Source organism: Erinaceus europaeus, chromosome 15 (assembly GCF_950295315.1).
Source record: "Erinaceus europaeus chromosome 15, mEriEur2.1, whole genome shotgun sequence".
Lineage (NCBI taxonomy): Eukaryota > Metazoa > Chordata > Mammalia > Eulipotyphla > Erinaceidae > Erinaceus > Erinaceus europaeus.
The window spans coordinates 87,932,878-87,954,448 of NC_080176.1; the positions used below are offsets into that span (position 1 = coordinate 87,932,878).

The following is a 21,571-nucleotide window of genomic DNA, read 5'->3' on the forward strand; positions in this document are numbered from 1 at the left end:
GAAATCAGCACCCATAGGTCCCCACTGCCCTGATTATGGCTAATACACAGATGTAGACTCTTAACCAGATGCCAGGACTCTGATTCCCTGTGCATCCTGGGATTGAGAGATAATAACTTCAGTCACAATACAATTGATCCGAAGACGACTGAAGGGACGTCCACACAACAACCTGAGATGGGACAGTGTCAGATGTTCAACCCTGATCAGAACTCCAGCAGAGTATTTGTTGGTAAACTCATGCCTCACACCAAAAGAAACAAGGAAATTCAAATATGCTTTTAGCTAAAAACACTTCCAGAGTAAAATGTCAGAGCACAGATAACCTTCAAGGTGGAGGAGTCATCAAGACCTTCCACCTTCTGCAACCCACAGTGACCCTGGGTCCATGCTTCCAGAGGGATAGAGAATGGGAAAGCTATCAGGGGAGGGGATGGGCTATGGAGATTGGGTGGTGGGAATTGTGTGGAGTTGTACCCCTTCTACTCTATGGTTTTGTTAATTTATCCTTTCTTAAATAAAAAATAAATTAAAAAAAAAGAATGTGCTGAACCCTGATCACAGTAGTCTTTGAGTGTCCTTAGTCAGGTCTTTGATGTCCCAAGAAATATTTGTTTATTCTCAAGTTAGTATGTACACCCCCCAAACTCTTCAGGGAAGGAGCCAAGTGTCAGTTACAGATAAATGCATTTTTGCATTATCTCTAGGCCTGTGGGCTGATAGTTAACTCTTGACACTCTCTGTATCTCTGCCTTAAGGCAGGAGGGAGTTGTGACAAAGGAGAGCCTGAAAACTTTCTTAATGGGCAGGCATTTTTAGACAAAAGAATACACCTGGTAGCAATTGACCTTACATGTTTTGTAAACAGGGAAACTTAGGTGAAAATCCATAGAATTTCTCACAACAAATATCAAGAAGTCTGGCATCAGGCAACTTCTTCTCCACTGATGAAGACGTCCACCTCCACCAGTATCTATTACAACAGCCATCAGACAGCAGCCATTATGCTAAATTAGACATTATGAATCTGAGTTATAAGAATAAAATAACTACTGCTTAGAACTTCAACATTTTCCAAAAAACAAAAAGTTTTATTTTCTCATTTTGAGATAGAAGTAGAAAGACAGAATGATTATGAGTAAATCCTAAAATAGAAAAGCAACTCTACCCAAGTTTGCCATCTGTTGACTGGTGACCTGTGTGTAAGCAGATGGCATTATTGCTCCTGTGTCTGCTATTCAGTCAACATTCCCACCACATGAACCATGGGCACTCTAGGTAGAGGGGATAAATATAGGCTGCCTGTTGATTCCCTCCTGTTTAGAGTCTGTGCCTTGCAGTGAACAAGAACATTCGACAGAGAAGGGAACAGTACTTACCCCTGTGTATTCTGCCCACAGCTTATAGGGGAAATTAACGACACTAGTGCCTAGTAATAAAAAGTCAACCCTTCTAACAGGTCTAAATTCAGCAAGGGTGAAAAGAAAAGGGTATATTCATAATTGAGAGAAATATATATATGTTTAGAAAGCAGCAAAAGCTATGCTCCAGAATATAGAGCATAATTATAGCTAGATCATCCCTTAATTGAACAATCAACTGCTTGTTTAATATTGGACTCTTTTTCATATTTCAGGGATCACTTAAAATCTTAATTCAGGGGGCAGAAAAATAGCTAATATGGATAGCATGCCTGCTTTTTTATACACACAATCCAAGTTTGAAACCAGCCTGCACTGGAGGAAAGTCTGGTGCCGTGGTCTCTCTCCATATCTATCTATCTATCTGTCTATCTATCTATCTATCTATCTATCTATCTATCTATCTATCATCTAGCTATCATCTAGCTATCTATTATCTACCTTTCTATATATCTATCTACCAATCATATCTCTCTCTCCGTGTGTGTGTGTGTGTGTGTGTATGTGTGTGTGTGTATGTGTGTGTGTTTGTGTGTGTGTAAGCTTTATTTTAATGAGAGAGAGGAGGGAGGAAACAAAGAGGGAGAGGGACAGGGAGAGAGAATATTTAGAGCACCTCTCAGCTCTGACTGATGGTGGTGCTGGGAATTGAACCTGAGTCCTCAGAAGCTCAGGTATGAGGGACTTTTGTATAACTCCTATGCTATCTCCCCTACCCAGGTCTTTCTGTCTTTCTGTCTAAAAAAGTCAACTTGAAGTGGTGAAGCCTTGGCAAAAACAAAATGAAAATCTGGATTCAGGCAATGAGGAAGGTGGCTCAGTGGGTAGAGCACAGACCTTGCATATTTGAATTTGTTTGTTTTCAACCCCTGGCACCTCATGAACTAGACTGATGCTCTGCTTCTGTTTTTCATTGGAATAAATTCATGAATCAGTCTTGAAATAAACACACAGGAAAAGACAATAAAGCAAAGCCTCACCATCCATGGACCTGGTCCCCAAGCGCTGTCCATGGTGCCCCATCATGGACCTGGTCCCCAAGCGCTGTCCATGGTGCCCATCATGGACCTGGTCCCCAAGCGCTGTCCATGGTGCCCCATCATGGACCTGGTCCCCAAGCGCTGTCCATGGTGCCCATCATGGACCTGGTCCCCAAGCGCTGTCCATGGTGCCCCATCATGGACCTGGTCCCCAAGCGCTGTCCATGGTGCCCCATCATGGACCTGGACCCCAAGCGTTGTCCATGGTGCCCCATCATGGACCTGGACCCCAAGCACTGTCCATGGTGCCCCATCATGGACCTGGTCCCCAAGCGCTGTCCATGGTGCCTCATCGTAAATGACTGGCTCTGACTGCAGCCTCTGGTTGCTTACACATCCTTTAGTATGTGTGCAAAACTAGCTCAGCTCCTCAATCCCATGCATCAAATGCATTTAGAAGCCAAGATCCCCATCTCGACGTCTCTGTTTCTGCTTCCTCCCTGGACTGATTTCTCTCTGGGTCGTGTGGCTGCTGACCTAGGATTTGCTTTACTGCCATGTTGAGTTCACTTCTCTCACTCCTGCTATGTTCTCTGTTCTCCAGAGCACACATCTTTCTTAGATTTTTTTTTACCCCACATTTTTTTTTGAAATACATCTTCTGGCAGTTTCCTGAGAAACACTGCATAAGAAATAGAATCTTGACACCTTTTACATCTCAGCATCTTTTATTCCACCCTCACTTTTGAATGACAACCTGCTTAAATATACAAGTTTAGGTTGAAAATAAAATTCTGGAAAGTGTTTTTCTTGGTCTCCCAGATTTCAGTGATAAGAAGGCTGATGTCTTCTTTCTCAGGGTTCTTTTACCCATTTCTTTTCTGGGAGTTTGACAGACCTTTTCCTTAGCACTGCAAAATCTGTGATGGTATAGGTTGGGAGGTTGAGGGTTCTAACCTTTTACTTTCTATGATGGGTATTCACTGACCTATTTCATTACAGATGTGGGTCTTAGATTGTGGGGTATTTATTGCATTACTCTTTTGATAGATTCTTCTTTACAAATTTCTGTTTACTTTTTCTGGAACTTCCATAAACAGACACTGAACTCGGAGTTGGGTAGCAGTGCAGCAGGTTAAGCATACGATGGCACAAATCACAAGGGCCAGCTTAAGGATCCAGGTTCGAGCCCCTGGCTCCCCACCTGCAGGGGAGTCACTTCACAGGCGGTGAAGCAGGTCTACAGGTGTCTGTCTTTCTCTCCCCCTCTCTGTCTTCCCCTCCTCTCTCCATTTCTCTCTATCCTATCCGACAATGATGACATCAATAACAATAATAATAAGTATAATAAAAAACAACAAGGGCAACAAAAAGAGGGGAATAAATAATTTTTTTTAAAAAAATTTTAAAAACAGATACTGAACCATAGATATCCATCTTCTTTTATTTTTCTTCTATCCAATGTCTATTTTTATTTCTTTTTATCCTGGAATCTCAGCATTTTCCTAAACACTGAGCTTACATACACATGTTTTGGGGCCATTCGAATATTCAAACTACATCCTCTTCTGCTTCACAAGTGAATCATCTTCTTTCATCTTCCTGAGGATGTTAGCAATAGCCTCTTTGAAATATTTCTCCAGCCATGCATTCTCTGCACACAGACCTGGGTTTGGTTTTGGTTTACCTTTCCCTTCCAACACTCCTTGAATAGCTGATGATCGTGTTTGTCTCTTTATATCTGAAAGTGAAGCATCAAAAGGTTGATTGAAAGTTTCTTGGATTGAAGGACTCGCAAATTAGTGGGTGAATGGGGGACAAAGTGGGTTTGTTTTTGTTTGGAATTCCAAGATATCAAAAATTCTGGGTCTTTTCTTTAGGGTATTTCACTTTTTCCATAGGAAGATCTTCCTCTTACCTGGGGAGGAAACATCCTGTCTCCATTCTGGCACTGGTAGGGGGGGGAAATGAGAATACAGACTACACTCACAAATCCTGCCATTCAATTGCTCTATGCCCAAGACCCAAGTCCAGGACACTCTATCCCCATGCCTACTTGTCATAATGGCATTCTCCCATCCTGTAGCCTTCTCAAGAGTGTGTTTCTGCAAACCAGCTCTTTGTCATTATACCCACACAGTCCATATTCAGAATCATTTCCTTTTCATTGATTTCACTGATGATGAGTTTTGTGTTTTCTGTTTCTTTTTCTTCTATTTTTAGAGGGAATTTTAAGAAAAGAAAATAAATATCTATATTGTAACAACTAAAGGCAGTGAGACTTATATTTGGTTTTATTTTTTTCAAGTTGCTATAAATCTCACCATTAATCACACTCAAATATTTTTTCTTCTTTGAAACATGGTGTTTCTGCTGTAAATATTGATTCTAAGCAGACAGAGAGGTAGATAGAAATCTGAGATATGAATCATTTTGCTAATTGGAGCTACCGGAAAAATCCTTTGACATTTGATCTCTCAGGCAGTCTTGTTACCATAAGAATTTTTTTAAATAAAGAAAATCATATTTTTTTCCTATGGTGTTTTCCATAAAGAGAATCCATGCCATGAAAAAATCGATTCCGAGTGACCTCTAAACCTGTGTGGACGATTTAGGATCTGAACTTCCTGGCATGTCTATTTTGAATAACCCATTTCTGCAACAGTGATTCCACTTTCTTTTTGTCAACTCCACTTCTCTGCCATCTCAGGCTGTCTGCAAAGAGGGACTTCAGAATCCAGGCAAGAGCCCTCTTAATACGCAAGGAGGAAAGTCCTAACTATTGACAGCATTTAACCTGAGCAGTCAGGATCATCTTCTTCTGTCAGGATTGCAGAATGATAACAAATAGCTCTTGGTCATGTGTTTTATTTAGAAGGCTGAGATATAATCAGGGGCTTATACATCAGATCAGACTGTCCTTTTCCTAGATGGGTTAGATTTTAAATATTAAATTTATTTAGCAGCAATGTTGAGGTTTCTGGTCAGGAAAAAGTAATCATCAAGCAAGCCTGACATTGAATAAGAGAGAAAACTGGAGAGAGGAAAGTGGGAAAGATTGAGGGAGAAGGGGAGGGAGGAAGAGGGGGGAAAAAGCAAAAGATTCACCGCAGCAGTTAGATGTAGCTTTTTGAGTTTTGCTGCAGAAATCTTGACAAAATAATTCATATTTTGGCATCCCCTAGGTAACATAAACTTTTCTAACTTCTCTTCTTTCAGTCAGAAATCTACATAACCCCAAACACAGCATATATTTTTTTCTTTACCACATTTTTTTTACTTGTTTTAATACTAATTCAAATACTGTGGTGAGAATATAATTATCCCTGCATTCTTCAGGGATTTATGTACGTATTTATCTTTTCATCACTTTCTTGGGGCATAAATGGCTTACCGTACAGTTGTTGACACAAGGATACAATCTCTACTGTCTCCATGACAGGTGTCTGTAGAACACTATCATCTCCAACCTAGATCCCTTTCCAAAATCAGATCCCAGGACCACAAAGTGTCCTCAACCCTCTTCCTCTTTACCCTTTCCCAGAGTCCTTTGATTTGGTACTCTATTTCTACTCTGTGGTTCCCATTTATTAGAGGAAATTTGTCCTGCTTTATCTCTTACCATCTTTCAGCCACCAGTTGCTACTATTTTTCCATCATGACTTCCCTGGACAGACAAGCTCACCCATGTGTCCTGGAGCCTCCCCTCCCCAGAGCCCTGCCCCACTAGGGACAGACAGACACAGGCTGGGGGTGTGGATCCACCTGCCAACACCCATGTCCAGTGGAGAAGCAATGACAGAAGCCAGAGCTCCCACCTTCTGCACCTCAAATGGAATTGTGTTCCATACTACAAGGGAGGTAAGTGATAGTGAAAGTGAATCAGAGGTCTCTATACCCCCATTCCACCAGAACCCAAAGTGTTTGTCACCAGGAATCTTGTTTTTCTACCATCACTGAAAGGAAAGCAAATCTGGAAAACACCAGAGGAAATCAGACACTGTTTCTCTTATCTGAGAAAGAAGAAGAAAAAAGGAAAGACACCTAGAAGTAGTAATAAGTGTATGGGTAACCTAAAAAAGAAGTGAAGACAGGAATATTGAAAAAAATGGAAAATATATATATATAGAGAGAGATTTATAATTAAAGATAGACCTGAAGAGAATGACTTCATTTCTAATGAAGGGGACAGGGTGACAGAACTCTGGTATTGCAAACCATGTGGATTTATACCAGTATTAGCTTACAATTTTGTAATCAATATTAAATCACTAGTAAATATTCTTTTAAAAAGGAGTCTTTCAGAAATCAGGTTAGCAGCCAAGAATTTGAAGGAGAAAAACCTCAAAATATAGGTTATTAATATGCACTCACTCTTGAGTATATATAAAATATTTATCAATGTTGCCATCATCTACTTAAGGAATAGGTGAGACAGAGTTCTCTAAAAGTTCCCCTGAAAGGTCAAGAAAATAAATAAATTCTTGAGGGACTCTTCATCCACATCAAGAATCTTTATTTAGGAAAACATCTCAGCAGAGCAACTCTTCCTCCAGAAGCAGTAGGTAGTTTATTCTTGGCATGAGGAGAACATCTGCTGTAGATTATGTGCACATTTTGGGGAGGTTAATGTGGTCAGAAATAACCAAAAGGCATATACACAGATGAAGACATGTTATTTCCATTCCAAAGAGTCATTTAATTCTAGGAAGACCACTAAGTCACAACAACAACAGAGGCTTGAATCTATGTGGGCCCATTATCAACTCATTTGTAGGAACTGGGAAATGAAAAACAATGAGACAGCAGAATAATGAGTTTCTGTGACGATTGCAGTGTTTGGGGGGGCTGGGGAGAAAAAACTAAGTGACACTTGGTACTGACCTGAAAGCAGCTTTCACCCCCCCCCCCCTTAACAATCTGAAACTCAGATTTCTGGAAGTGTGGCTATGGGTAGAGGCCATTTCAGATTGCTCGCTCCTGATAAACTTAAAAAAAAAAAATACCTGAAACTCAATAGAACATAACCAGAATTTCTTCAAAAACACACTAGGCCACAGTCACCAAGTTGCAGATGCTATTATTATTCCATCCTGACTTCTCTGGACAGGTGACATCACCAGTGTGTCCTGGAACATCACTTCTCCAGTGTCCTACTAGAGAAAGATAGAAACAGACTGGGGATGTAGATCCACCTGTCAACCTCCAGGTCTAACAGAGAAGCAATTACAGAAGCCAAAAACTCCCACATTCTTCACCCCAGTAATAATTCTGGTCCATACTCCAGAGAGGGAAAATGATCAAGAAAGTGGACCAGAGGGCTCTGAACCCCAATTCCATAGGACCCAGAAAAAAGAAGAGGAAAAAAAGAAAAAGAAAAAGAAGAATACTCATACATAGAAGTAAGAGGTGGGACTTAGAAAGGAAGAGAAGGGGAGTCGGGCTGTAGCGCAGCGGGTTAAGCGCAGGTGGCGCAAAGCACAAGGACCGGCATAAGGATCCTGGTTCGAACCCCGGCTCCCCACCTGCAGGGGAGTCGCTTCACAGGCGGTGAAGCAGGTCTGCAGGTGTCTATCTTTCTCTCCTCCTCTCTCCATTTCTCTCTGTCCTATCCAACAACGACAACAACAATAACTATAACAATAAAACAACAAGGGCAACAAAAGGGAATAAATAAATAAAATAAAATAAAATAAAAATAAAAAAATAAAAGAAAGGAAGAGAAGGCACGGCCATAGTAAGTATGGGCAAATACATATAAATATAGTTTAAAAAATAATGTCAATGTTTCCTTTTTATAAATAAAAATTAAAATAATAATAGTCAGCCCATATCTGTGACTTTGGAAGAACCACTGCAGTTTCCAAGCAGGAGAATGGGGACATAAAACTCTGGTGGGAGGGAAACAAAAAAATACACAAAAAACTGAAGAGTGATTGTGTTAGAAATCCATAGGTGTCTTACTGTACTTCAGTATGTAACCCAAAACAAATTGTGTTTCTTAAAAAATAATAATAATTAATAAAACAACCTGAAACTCAGCAGTGTGTTGAAATTCAGCCTCTCCTTGCTGGGTTTGATTAATGTCCTCTTTAACCCATACAGGACTGATGGCTCAGTGTGCTGATTGCTAGAGATGAGGGATCAGGCACCATGAGAACTCACATCATCTTGCACTGAGTGGTTCTCCTGGGACATTTACCTGGATGTGTGTGTTTAATCACAGCCTCTTATCCCATTGGGCTGGATTTATAATGGCAGCTTTTTGTCCTGCAGCTGAGCTCCATTCACCCTGCCAGCCATTTGTCTTACGTGGAAGCATTGTATTAGAAGGATGCCAAAATCTGTATTCTCAGCTGACTTTAGAGTTCATGGTGCTGAGCAAGTTTCTGTTATCAGAATTCCTGATACTTGTTATTAGAAAACATACTGATTGTAGCTGTTGCATATATGTTTGCAAAATATATGTTGTTTGTCCACAGGGTACATGAGGCCTGTTTTTCAGGCTGTGGTCCTTGCTACAAGAATTCTGCTATAGGAAAAAGTCTGGGATATATCAGAGATTTTTCTGGCCCACAGGCTAGAGGAGTGTATTGTCACATGCAGTCACCCATAACTCTGATGTCTGGCTTCTTCCCAGAAGGTCTGTAGATTGTGCATGGGATAACTGGAATAAACCCATTTTCTTATGACATCAAAAGAATACACCTGACATTAATGACACTGGACAATGGCAGTTTTAAACAACCTTACTCTGATGTTCTCCCCTTAGAAATATATTCTGATATTTATATATGTCATGTGTAACCATCTGATATTTTGGCCTGGACATTTCCTTTTGATGTATGTTTCACTTAAAAATATCTTTAATATTCATTGTTCCTTTTTGATGTGATGCATAATTTATTTTATTTTATTTGTAAAAATGAAACTCTGACAAAAACCATAGGATAAGAGGGGTACAACTCCACACAATTCTCACCACCAGAAGTCCACATCCCATCCCCTTCCCTGATAGCCTTCCTATTCTTTATCCCTCTGGGAGTATGGACGCAGGGACATTATGGGGTGCAGAAGGTGGAAGGTCTGGCTTCTGTAATTTCTTCCCTGCTGAACATGGGCATTGGCAGGTCAATTCATACTTCTAGCCTGTCTCTCTCTTTCTCTAGGGGCAGGGTTCTGGGGAATCACAGCTCCAGGACACATTGGTGGGGTCATCTGCCCAGGGAAGTCTGGTTGGCATCATGGTAGTATTTGGAACCTAGTGGCTGAAAAGAGAGTTAACATATAAAGCCAAACAAATTGTTGACTAATCATGAACCTAAAGGCTGGAATATTGCAGATGAAGAGTTGGGGGGTGTCTCTACTTTGTAGATAGCTAGTGGGCATATTTAGTCATAATCCAAAGGGTCTGTGGCTATACTAGTTTTTTTTTTTTCCCCTGAGCCTGACATCTGATGTGCAGGTGGATCCAAGTTATTGTCTGGGAAGATGATGCCATGGCTTTGAAAAGGACCAGAAAGCTGGATCAGGGAAAAGAGTATCCCCCAAATGTGGAAAAGGGGTATAAATATTGTTGACTATCAACCCCATTGATTTGATGTGATCTGGGGTCCATATTCAGCTTAGGAGCCTGTGTGACCTCTACATCCCTGTAGATCTGAGCTCACATTCTGTGGTCATGAGTAGGAACAATCCAAGCTGCCCCAATATCAGGACCCATCTTCTTGAGGTATAGCATAGAGTATGTTGTCCAGCCTCCCTTTGGAGGATGAAACATTCTCTACCATTGTTGATCCACATTGAGGGCAAGGTCCTATGGGGGCCCACAAAGGGATCTATTGTGTTGTTCCTGATAGGAATGACCAGTAACAATGGAGAGAGGGATTTATTTGAGGTCTAGGTCCATCATGTCTGTTTGGGAATATCAGGACTCCCTGACTAGGGCCCCAGCTGATGGGGTGGCCTGATAGTGACTAAATAGTCATTGTTAAAGTATGCCAGTCTCTTGTCCTTATTTAGCTTTTGTAGTCCTTGCTTTGATTAGGATAGCTTGGGAGTGAGTGAAGGAAGTATAATAGGAAATAGGTGAGGAGGGTATCTATGTCTAAGTAGACGCTATTTCATTATGAACTTCATACTGACTCACTGCAAATTATTGTGTACTTTTGCTTTCAGGCATATATTTTGTCCTAATTTATGGATACATTTTGTCCTAATTTATGGATAACCCTATCTCATGGTACCTGGTCTATAACTAGGTTTTGGGACTGTGTTAGGAAGTGAACGACCTGGAATGGAATCAGAGAATACTATGAAAGGAAAGGTCTCACCCAAGTAATGAGGCTGAAGGGTGGACATTCCATGCCTTATGTCTCTGGACACAGTCTGAAGTGAAGCATACTGAGGTGGTACTCATTGTGTTTATTAGGGTGGGATCAGTGGATGTGATATCATTTGGTATGAACTAAGAGAAGCATACAGAAATGTGAGCCCCACTTTAGAGGTTCCAGGACTGGGATAATATAAATTCTATAAAGGAAGTGGGAGGTTCCTGCTGTATTACAGTTTAAGAAGGCAATAGGTAGATATTGCTATAATCAAATTATCTGGCAATTGGGTTAACTTTGAAAAATCCCTTTGTTAGGATTTGCTGTATCATACACAACATCACCATAATTTATGTCCTTTGACATTATTTGTATATAGCTGTGCCACCAGTTTCTTCTGTACTCCCTAATCTAAACTTTTAAGAGAGTCAGTATATCAAAAACTCAGCCTATGGTCTGTGCATTAAAAAGTTTTAGACATTCAATCAATTTTTCCTCTTTCATATTAATTAAATAGTGATTTATATGACTACAAATTTATAGGATTGTACATAAACACAATTCCAACCACCAAAAGACTGTGTCTTATCCCATCCTCCCACCACCACCCTTGAAGCCAAACATCCACCCTCACCCTCAACCCAGGGTTTTTACTTTGGTGCCCTACTCCAAATTCAGTCAAATCCTGCTTGGAGTTTCCCCCTCTGTTCTTCTTTCTCAACTTCTGTCTATGAGTGGGATCATCCCATACTTGTCTTTTTCTTTCTGATTTAGCTCACTTAACATAATTCCTTCTAGCTCCATCCAAGATGGGTTCAGATAAGGTGGGTTCATTGTTCTTAATAGCTGCGTACTACTCCATTGTGTATATATACCACAGCTTTCTCAGCCACTCATCTGTTGTTGGGCACCTGAGTTGCTTCAAGGTTTTAACTATTATGAATTGTGTTGCTATGAACATAGGTGTACACATTTATTTTCGGTTGGGTTTTATGGAGTCCTTGGGATATATCCCTAGGAGAGGAATTACTGGGTCTTATGGATGGTCCATGTCTAGCCTTGTGAGAGCTCTCCACAGTGGCTGGACCAGTTTACATTCCCACCAGAAGTGCAGAAGGGTTCCTCTGTCCTCACCTCTCCAGCATTTGTTGCTGCTGTCCTTTTTGATGTATGCCATTCTCACAGGAGTGAGGTGGTATCTCAATATTGTCTTTATTTGCATTTCTCTGACAATCAGCAATCTGGAGCAATTTTTCATATGTTTGTTAGCCTTTTGGATCTCCTCTGAAGTGAATGTTTTGTTGATATCTTCTGCCCACTTTTGGATGGGGTCATTTGCTTTTTTGTTGCTAAATTTGCTGAGCTCTTTGTATATTTCTGGTTATTAGTCTCTTGTATGATGTATGGCATGTGAAGATCTTCTCCCATTCTGTGAGGGGTCTCTTTTGTTGTGTAATAGTTTCTTTGGCTGTGCAGAAGCTTTTCAATTTGATGTAGTCCCATTGGTTTGTTTCTGCTTTAGTCTTCCTTACAATGGGTTTGTATCATCAAAGTTGTCCTTGAGGTGTAGGTGGGAAAGTGTTCCACCAATGTTTTCCTCTAAGTATTTGATAATTTCTTGTCTAATATCCAGGTCCTTGATCCAATTGGAGTTGATTTTTGTTTCTGGTGAGATAAAGTGGTTCAGTTTTATTCTTCTACATGTTTCAACCCAGTTTTCCCAGCACGATTTATTGAAGAAAGCTCCCTTCCTCCATTTAGTACTTTGGGCCCCCTTATCAAAGATTAGATGTCCATAGGTGTGGGGGTTTCGTTCTGGGCTTTCAGTTCTGTTCCACTGGTCTGTGTGCCTATTTTTGTGCCAGTACCAGGATGTTTTGATGATGATGGTTTTATAATATAGTTTGAGATCTGAGAGTGTGATGCCTCCATTTCTGTTTCTTTTCCTCAAGATTGTTTTGGCAATTCTATATGTTTTCTGGTTCCAGATAAATGATTGTAGTTTTTGTTCTATTCTCTTAATGAAGTTTGGTGGAACTTTGATGGGTATCATGTTATGTTTGTGTATGGCTCTGGGGAGAATATTTTTTCTGATGATAATTTTATGAAGAAATACTCAGGGGAAGACCAGGATGAGGCCCCAGAATGGACACTCTCCCAGCTCAATATGTCCCACATGTGTCCCTCCAGACTTCTTCAGATAAAACTGCACGATGACTGAAATTATTTTTTCTGAACCCCAAGATATACTGGTTCTCAGGGTCCTGGAAAGTGGTAAATGTTATCTACTCCCTATCAGAAATGTGTTACTAAGAAGGAAAAGACAATCAAGAATGAATGCAACTGTATTTTTTGACCAAGTAAATGCTGTAAAATCTAGCCCTACTCCAATAATATCATGGTAATGTTAGAGGAAGAGGAATGAGATTCAAAGTTCCATTTACTTTTGATTTTTTGAAACATCAACTTACCCAGAATCTGTCCCCATCCTTGACTGACAACAATCGGTAGATGGAAAAATTTCCCTTCTTATTAGAGCCTATTAAACTCAACCCACAAGCCAGCTACTTGAATTATTAAACTACTCTTCAGATCTGAATGAGAATATATATATATGTATATATATATATATATATATACATATATAAGTATGTATTTATCTGCTAATATGCTGGCCCTCTTCCCTTTCCAACTCAATAAATAAGAATTTCAGTGTCTTTGACATACATATGAAGTGGATATGAGGCTTAAAGCCTATTTAAAATAAAGGTCATTACAAGGAAGTCTCTCCATCTGAACACAGTGTACCTATATTCATGCATAAGGTATGTAAACAGTAACATTCCTTCAGCGTTTTTACATCTAATTTTGATCAGAAATTTCTCTTCTCCTTTCTCCCTATCATAGGTTCTGTGTCTGTCGCCCATCTCACCCTAGATAGTCCTGTTTCCCCACATGGAATTCACCTCCTATGTCCAGTGTTGCTAATTTTAAGATTATTCTAATGCACTAAATTCTCCAGAAATCATAATTTACACCTTGCTTAATGTCTATTTTTCCTACCACCATAACTACTGAGCACACACCAACTGAAAATTGTCCAACTTTACTATCTCCACATCTCTCAGAAGTCTTAGACTTGGATTTATCCTTGTATAAAGGTTTTACCAGGCCCAGGTTCTGGAGAAGGATCCATCCATTCAGGTTTTGACTAAGGTAGGTTCCGGGTGGAGATGAGATTAAGGGTCCCTCCATCCTCATTGACTGTCATCTAGGAGCTGATGGTGCTTCCTAGGAGATGCTCACATTCTTATTCATGTTTCCAGCTGGTAGTCTCCAGCAAGGATGAGTTGCCACAGGGCTTGTGTGACTTGCTCATGCCTACCTCTAGGACAATATTCCTATTTTTTGGACTAGGATTATATCTGAAGGATTACCTTTATAGTAGTCAGGGCAAAGAAAATATCTGTTCTGGAGAATGAAAGAATAAAAAGAATATATATGTATCCCAAATTCCGTGCTCTTGTAGCCATTTGTTGTTGTTGATTTGCTTTGTTTTGTTTCATTTTGGGGGTTTGTTTGATTGTTTTGATTGGACAGAGAGAAACTTAGAGGTGGGGAAGATAGAGAAGGAGAAAGAAAGACGCCTGTAGCCCTGCTTTACTGCTTGTGAAACAACCACACTGCAGGTGGGGAGCTGGGGGCTGGAACCCAGATTTTTGTAGGAATCCTTGCACTTTGTACTACATGTGCTTAACCTGGTGTGCCACCACCCTGCCCCTGACTTTGAGATTTAATAGTGACTGCTTAGAAATAGGCCACAGTGAGTTTACATGACAGGGAGTATTACTGGGAGTCACTAGGCACTGAGTCTGCAAAGAAAGGCAGCACAAGAGGGTAAACATCTGTTACTTTAAGGGGAAACACCAGCTGAATTTACATGATAAACTTGGTGGCTAATAAATGTATCATAAAAATAAGTATGATCCTGCAATTCCTTTCCTGGGGCTATATCCTAAGGGACCCAAAGCACCCATCCAAAAAGATTAAAAAGAAAGAAAAAAAAGTAAAGATTACTCCATATATATGAGCTACAAGGACCAGTAAAATGATGGACTAAGAAGGTTTTGTGATTATTTTATTTTCAGTTTTTGCTGAGTCCTGGGAGAACTCTAAAATTCAAGAAATATTCCTCATCCTGTCAAAAAAACATGTAAGCAGGAGATTTGAACCAATACTACACACTGATTAAAAAAAAAAAAAAAAAAAAACAGAGAGTGACAGAGAGACAGAAGATTCCAAAACCCCATTTCACCATCCATGGAACTCCCCTAGTCTGCCCCTTGTTTACATCCATTCTCTTTATATAAGGGGAACTAGGAGCCTTTCATAAGCTCCTGGAGTCAGGCAAAGACTGGGAGTTGTTTAAAACCTAATTTCAGATGCAAGAGCTCCTTACATTGTGAGAACAATGACCTGAAGAATGAAAGACATCTGACACACATCTAGATGAGAATGGGGAAGCTACAGGGGCTGAGAAAGTAGGGAGTGAAAACCACTCAGAATGAGACAAAGTTTGGCAATGGTCAGTCTTTCTCACAGGTAGCATTTTTCTTTTTTTTTTTTTAATTCCTTTATTGTGGTATTAATGTCTTACATTCAACAGTAAATGCAATAGTTTATGCATAACATTTCTCAGTTTTCCACATAACAATAAAAATCCCACTAGGTCCTCTGTCATCCTTGTTGGACCTGTACTCTCCTCACCCACCCCAGAGTCTTTTATTTTGGTGCAACATGCCAATTACAGTTCAGGTTCTACTTATGTTTTCTCTTCTTATCTTGTTTTTCAACTTCTGCCTGATAGTGAGATCATCCTTCTGTTTTAGGCTTATTTCACTTAACACTATTTCTTCAAGCTCCATCTATGATGGGCAGAAAATGGTGGAGTCACTGTTTTTAATAGCTGAGTAGCATTCCAGTGTATATATGGACCACAACTTGCTCAGCCACTCATCTGTTGTTGAACACCTGGGTTGCTCCCAGGATTCGGCTATTACAAATTGTGCTGCTAAGAACATATGTGTACACAAATCTTTTTGGATGGATGTGTTGGGTTCCTTAGGATCTATCCCCAGGAGAGGAATTGCAGGGTCATATGGTAGGTTCATTTCTAGCCTTCTGAGAGTTCTCCAGACAGTTCTCCACAGAGGTTGGACCAATTGACATTCCCACCAGCAGTGCAGGAGGGTTCCTTTCACCTCACAACACTCCAGCATTTGTTGCTGCCACCTTTACTAATGTATGACATTCTCACAGGAGTGCAGTGGTATCTCATTGTTAACTTTATTTGCATTTCTCTGTCAATCAAAGACTAGGAGCATTTTTTGATGTGTTTCTCAACCTTTTGGATCACTTCTGTAATGATATTCTGCCCATGTTCTCTCCCCATTTTGGGATAGGGTTATTTGTTTTCTTGTTGTTGAGTTTGGCAAGCTCTTTATATATTCTGGTTATTAAACTCTTGTCTGATACATGGCATCTAAAGATGTTCTCCCATTCTGTGAGAGTCTCTTGGTTTGGGTAGTGGGTTCTTTTGCTGTGCAGAAGCTTTTTAATTTGATATAGTCCCATGGGTTTATACTTGCCTTAGTCTTCTTTGTAATTGGATTCGTTTTATTGAAGATGCCTTTAAAATTTATGCATAAAAGAGGAAAATATTATGCAATATTTTCCTCTAAGTATCTGATAGTTTCTGATTTAACATCTAAGTCTTTGATCCTCTTGAAATTTACTTTTGTATTTGGTGAAATACAGTGGTTCAGTTTCATTCTTCTGCATGTTTCAACCCATTTGTTCCAACACCATTTGTTGAAGAGACTCTGCTTTCCCCATTTAATAGTCTGGGCACCTTGGTCAAGGATTAGATGCCCATAGGTGTGGGGCTTACTTCTGGGCTCTCAGTTCTATTCCACTGGTCAGTGTGTCTACTCATGTTCCAATACCAATCAGTTTTGATGACAATGGCCCTATAATACAATTTGAGAACTGGGAATGTGATGCCTCCAGTTCTGTTCTTTCTTCTCAAGATTGTTTTAGCAATTCTAGGTCCTTTTCTGGTTCCAGATAAACATTTGTAGCATTTGTTCTACTCTCCTAAAAAATGTGGTTGGTCCAAGAAGGATTCAGAGGACCTAGTGGGGGTTGTATTGTTATATGGGAAACTGGGGAATATTATACATGTACAAACTATTGTACTTACTGTTGAATGTAAAACATTAATTCCCCAATAAAAAATAAATAAATAAATAAATAAATACATTTTTTTTTAATGTGGTTGGGACCCTGATGGAAATAGCATTAAATTTGTAGATGGCTCTGGGTAGTATATTCATTTTGATGATGTTAGTTCTTCCAACCCATAAACATGGAATATCTTTCAACTTCTTTGTGTCTTTTTCAATTTCCTTGAGTAATGACTCATAATTTTCAGTATACAAGTCTTTCACATCTTTGGTTAGGTTTATTCCTAGAGATTTTATTGTTTTGTTGCTATAGTAAAAGGAATTGATTTCTGGATTTCAACTTCTTTTTTATTTTATTTATTTTTTTATTTATTTAAGAAAGGAGACATTAACAAAACTGTAGGATAAGAGGGGTACAATTCCACATAATTCCCACCACCTGATCTCCGTATCCTATGCCCTCTCCTGATAGCTTTCCCATTCTCTATCCCTCTGGGAGTATGGACCCAGGGTTGTTGTGGGATGCAGAGGGTGGAAGGTCTGGCTTCTGTAATTGCTTCCCCGCTGAACATGGGAATTGACTGGTCTATCCATACTCCCAGTCTGCCTCTCTCTTTCCCTAGTAGGGTGGGTTAGTGTTTGCATAGAGGAATGCCACTGACTTTTGTGTGTTAATTTTGTAGCCTGACACCTTACTGTATTGCCTGATTGTTTCCAAAAGGTTCATGATGGATTCCTTAGGTTTTTCTATATATAATACCATGTCATCTGCAAATAGGGAAAGTTTGACTTCTTCTCTTCCAATCTGTATGCCTTTATTTCCTTGCTCCTGCCTGATTGCTATGGCAAGAACTTCCAACCCTATGCTGAATAACAATGGTGATAGTGGGCAGCCCTGTGTATTACTTGATCTGAGGGGAAATGCTTCCAGTTTTTCACCATTGAGTATGATGTTGGCTGTAGATTTGCTATATATAGACTCCACTATCTTCAGGAATTTTCTCTATTCCCATTTTTTGTAGTGTTTTGATCATAATGGGATGTTGTATTTTGTCAAAGGCTTTCTCTGCATCCATGTTTTTTTTTTTTTTGTCTTGCTTTTATTGATGTGGTGGATCACGTTGATTGATTTATGTATATTAAACCAAACTTGCATGCCTGAGATAAACCCCACTTGGTCATGAGGAACAATCTGTTTAATATACTTTTGTGTCGTATGCTTTACATTGGCTTGTTCTAGCCCTCCCCCTCCAAGAGAATTGGATGAGTCCTGTTAATTTCGCGGGCCTGCTTGGCCCCGCCCCAAGGGACCCTGGGAGAGGGTTCCGGAGTCCGAGAGTTCCTGAGTTCCCCAGTGACAGAGTTCCTGAGTTCCGGAGTTCGAGAGTGCGAGGGTGCGAGAGTTTCTGAGTTCGAGAGTAAGGGAGAGGGTTCCTGAGTTCGAGAGAAAAAGAAAGAGTGCTTGCGCCGCCGCAAAGAGACAGCAGAGTTCTGTTTGGTGATTAGTTTGTCTTAGTTTGTGAATCGTTGTTTCTGAATAAAGAAATACAGCTTCCCTGCCCAGCCGTTGTCTCCGCGTCTCTGTTCACCACCGTGAAGCTAGCCGGCCCGGCCAGAGCCTCCGAAAATTTTAACAACACTTTTGTATCCAGTTGGCTAGAATTTTGTTCAATATTTTAGCATCTATGTTCATCAGAGATATTGGTCTATAGTTTTCTTTTTTGGTTGTGTCCCTGTCTGCTTTTGGTATCAGAGTGATGTTGGCTTCACAGAAGCTGGAAGGGAATATTCCAGTGTCTTCAATCTTCTGGAAGACTTTCAAAAGTAGAAGTATTAACTCTTCCTTGAAGGTTTTGTAGAATTTATTTGTAAAACCATCTGGTCCAGAACTTTTATTCCTGGGAAGGTTGTTGATAACTATTTCAAATCCATTGGTTTTAATGGGCCTGTTCATATTATCTAGATCCTCTTTATTTAATTTTAGAAGTTCATAGGTATCTAGGAAATTGTCCATTTCTTCCAGGTTCTGTAGCTTGGTGGCATATAGTTGTTCATAGAAGCCTCACATGATATGTTGAATTTCTGCAGTATCTGTTGTGATATCTCCTCTCTCATTTATATTCTGATATATTTGGGTCTTCTCCCTTTTTTGTTTTGTGAGTCTGGATAAAGGTTTGTTGATTTTGTTCACCATTTTGAGAGCTTTCTTATATTAATGTTTTTTATTTCTGCTCTAACTTTAGTTATTTCTGTCCTTCTGATTGATTTAGGGTTCCTTTGTTCTTCTTCTAGATCTTTAAGGTGTGCCATATGGTTGTTTATTTGTGCTTTTTCTTGTTTCCTAATGTGTGCTTGTATGGCTATGAACTTCTTTCTCAGTACTGCCTTAGCTATGTCCCAAATATTTTGATAGCTTGTTTCTTCATTTTCATTGAACTCTTGAAACATATTGATTTCCTCCTTGATCCAGTAGTTGTTAAGTAGTGTATTGTTAAGCTTCCATATTTTGGGACTGTATCTAATCTTTTATTGATTGTTAAGTGTTAGTTTAATTCCACTGTGGTCTGAGAAGATGCTTGGGATGATTTCAATGCTCTTGAATTTGTTGATGCTGTCTTTGTGGCCTAACATATGGTCTATCCTTGAGAATGACCCATGTGGACTTGAGTGAAATGTGTATTCCATTTTCTTGGGATGAAGGACTCAAATTCAATCTGCAGTACCACCATAATCCAGAGCTGAGCAGTGCGCTGGTATCTATCTACCTATCTGCCTTCCCCTCTGGATCTCTCTCATTCAAAAATAAAATAATTTTTTAAAAAAGATATGCAATCTCATTCAACTAAAATCAAACTTGAGTTTTCACATACCCAACAGAACAAGTTAATAGGAGGAAGGTGAGCAGTTTCCATTTGCTGAGGTACTGGTGGGATTCTGAAATTCCGCTCGGCCGCACCTCCTCCTCTCAGTGGCTCAATAATGTAATTTCTCCTACAAGTGTCCTATACACATTCTTAGTCAACAACCTTAGCTACCAATTCTTTCAACCCTCCCTGGACTCAGAGATGACTGAGGCAGCACTTAAGGTAATTATTGTCCACATCCAATAAAGCTCAACTCCTCAGAGCACGGGACCACTTTCTTTACTTGTGGATAATTAAGTAGGCATGCAGGAATGATGCCAAAGCCAGGTGGTGGGAAGGATTACCTTCACCTCAGTGACAGTCATGGGAACTTGCCAGGGACAAAAGGCTAAACTAAGAACTCAAGAAGTCACTTCAAACAAATTGTCTCAAGGTCTTGGATCCTAAACAAGGTAGGGGAAAAAAAGAAAAGAAAAGAAAATGGCCACTCTGCCAATTACCTCGCATACGTCCCTACCTGAAAATGCTGATGATGCAGGAATAGGAATCGAGCAGAGACAGTAATTATCTAATTACACTGAAGCAAGATTCTGCTCTGTTCTATGAGTCTGCAAGTCCTGTGAGGAAACTCCACACTTACCAAGAGTTTCTCTTCCTCACACACTCTGTAGACCACAATTCCTGTGGGGAATGCTATAAATTGGCAGGCAGGCTACCTCACCTAGAAGAGAACTTGGTTTGCCATGGAAAAGACCCAAGTTCAAACCCCATCTCCAGTGTACTAGGAGTAGCTTCAGTGCTGTGCTATCTTTCTCTCATCCCCTCTATCTCTATCCTTGTCTTTCTCTCTGAAAAAAAAAGTTACCTCAGAGTGGTGAAGCCCTGACAAGGACAAAAAAAAACATGCTCCAATATCCAGGAGCCTCTAGGCCCCAGCCCTGCCAGCAAGTGTCCAGAGCCTGGGGTTCCAGGACCCTCCCACTCCAACCAACCACCACCCACTTTTGTCATTATCTACCATGCTCTATGCTTCTAGCAAAGTTGGCTTTTTGACCATGGAAGAGACAACGTTTGGGTCCAGCTTGTCCTTCTGGAATAACACCAGCCTGGTAATTCACCATGTATTCTGAGCATCACTGAGAAAGCACAGCACAGCACAGCACAAGCTTTCCTCCTGTGTTACTCAGCAAAAAAATGTCCAAAGGCATCTCATTGTTTCCATGCTTGAAACAGACTGACTCCAGATCTTGTGCCCTGGCTCTGCCGGTGATTCCAAGGAACTAAAACCCCACCCAAATAAAGGGACTCCTTACTGAGTGGGAGATGATCTTTACATGCCATACATCAGACAAAAGGCTAATAAGCAACATCTACAAAGAGCTCCCCAGGGGCTGGGTGGTAGCGCACCAGATTAAGGGCCGGCAGGGACAGGAGCAAGAACGCCAGTTGGAGCCCCTGGATCCTGACCTGTAGGGAGGCTGCTTCACAAGCAGGGAAGCAGGTCAGCAGATGTCTATCTTTCTTTCCCTCTTTCTTTTTTATTTTATTTTTTTTAATCTTTATCGATTCTGAATAGAGACAGAGAGAAATTGTGAGGGGAGAGAGAATAGTGCAGAAGAGAGACAGAAAGAAACCTGCAGACCTGCTTCACCACTTGTGAAACATTCCCCCTGCAGGTGGGGACCAGGGACTTGAACCCAGATCCTTGCACACTGTAATGTGTGCACTTAA

At 40.3% G+C, this 21,571-nt stretch overlaps 1 pseudogene; it reads left to right on the plus strand.

Moving 5' to 3' along the window:
* The first annotated feature begins 2,509 nt into the window (after positions 1-2,509).
* Positions 2,510-21,571, plus strand: part of LOC103111311 (protein mago nashi homolog) — a 40,718-nt pseudogene continuing 21,656 nt past the window's right edge.